This window comes from Meriones unguiculatus, chromosome 12 (genome assembly GCF_030254825.1).
Source record: "Meriones unguiculatus strain TT.TT164.6M chromosome 12, Bangor_MerUng_6.1, whole genome shotgun sequence".
In the NCBI taxonomy this organism is placed as follows: domain Eukaryota; kingdom Metazoa; phylum Chordata; class Mammalia; order Rodentia; family Muridae; genus Meriones; species Meriones unguiculatus.
The window spans coordinates 60,544,941-60,546,518 of record NC_083360.1 but is presented as its reverse complement, the minus strand read 5'-3'; the positions used below and the strand labels follow the sequence as shown (position 1 = coordinate 60,546,518).

The following is a 1,578-nucleotide window of genomic DNA, read 5'->3' as shown; positions in this document are numbered from 1 at the left end:
GGATAGGGGCAGAGAGAAGAGGAGGGAGGGAGGGTGGGATTGGGAGGCAATGAGGGAGCAGGCTACACCTGGGATACAGAGTTAATAAACTGTAACTAATATTAAAAAATAAAAATTTAATTAAAAAAATTGCACAGAAATAAATGAAAATGAAAACATGGTCTACTGAAACCTATGCGACAAAATGAAAGCAATCCTACGAGGGCAATACATAGCTACATGTTTTTATATTAGGAAACTCAAAGCAGGGCTGTAGAGATGGCTCAGCAGTTAAGAGCACAGGCTGCTCTTCCAGAGATTCTGAGTACAATTCCCAGCAACCACATGGTGAGGCTCACAACCATCTGTAGTGTGATCTGATGCCCACCTCTGATATGCAGGTGTACATGTATACAGAGCACTCACATACATTAAATAAATACATAAATCATAAAAAAAGAAAAGACAAAATAAGGTGATCTCAAATAAGTAACTTAATGACACACCTTACACCTTTGGCAAAACAAGAGAAAGCAAACACAAAAATCAGTAGACATAAAAAAGTGATTACGTTCAGTGCAAATTAATGAAATAAAAAAATTATACAGAATCAATGAAATAAAATAAAATGTTTCTTTGAAAAATAATAAAAAGATAAACATAGATGGATGATGATGGTGTACATTTTTAATCTCAGCACTCTGCATGCAGAGGAAGGCAGAGCTCTGAGTTCAAGGCCAGCCTGATCTATAGTGTGAGTTTCAGTCAAGGCTACTAAGAAAAACCATGTTTTCAAAAACAAAAAACCAAGACCAAACAAACAAACAAACCAAAACAAACAGAACAACAAACAAATTTATGCCAAAACTAAGAGAGAGAGAGAGAGAGAGAGAGAGAGAGAGAGAGAGACAAGATTCTTGTTACTAAAATCAGATATGAAGATTGCCTCTAGAGGTGTTGCAGGTGTGGCTGCTGTGTCACACCTCGGTGGCAGAGAGGAGAGAGGCTGTGTCCACCCTCAATGTTCAGACCTACGAACGTCTTACTGATTAGTAGCCTACCACTCCGTGAAAAAAAGTAAGATTGAGAGGACCACCAGCGTGGCACTGGGAAGGCCCAGAGCAGCTCACAGGGCTGGGAGCAGCAAGCTGGAGATGTGACTAGAAGAATCCCCAAAAGCATGGTGCAGGAGAGCCTGAGACGGACAACTTCCCTCCACTTCCCCGTGGGGCCACACAGAAAGGCCTGAGGGAGGAGCCCGAGTCAACCATCAGTATTGCACCATGGGACCAGGACAAAGAGTTCTCTTGGGATGACCAGCAGTGTGGAACCACACAGACCTTGGGGGACAGGCCGTGATGGAAATGGCCCGTGTCCGATGCCATAACACAGGGGTAGGGCTTGTCCCCAGACACTCAAAGACCCTAGATGCATTGAAGAGGACCAAGTAAGTGATGGAAAATGGAGGAGAATGTGAAACAGAAGGATGTGGGCACAGTGAAGAGAGTGAAAACTGGAGACTCCAGTGAGGAACAGTCTGATGTGAGTAGCCGGTGATGCCACCGGGGACATGGTGTGGTCCTGGCCTGTGCTTCCACT

At 43.7% G+C, this 1,578-nt stretch overlaps 1 pseudogene; it reads left to right on the top strand.

The window, feature by feature from the left end:
* The first annotated feature begins 920 nt into the window (after positions 1-920).
* On the top strand, positions 921-1,044 carry LOC132646907 (small nucleolar RNA SNORA17; annotated as a pseudogene).
* Positions 1,045-1,578: the final 534 nt, after the last annotated feature.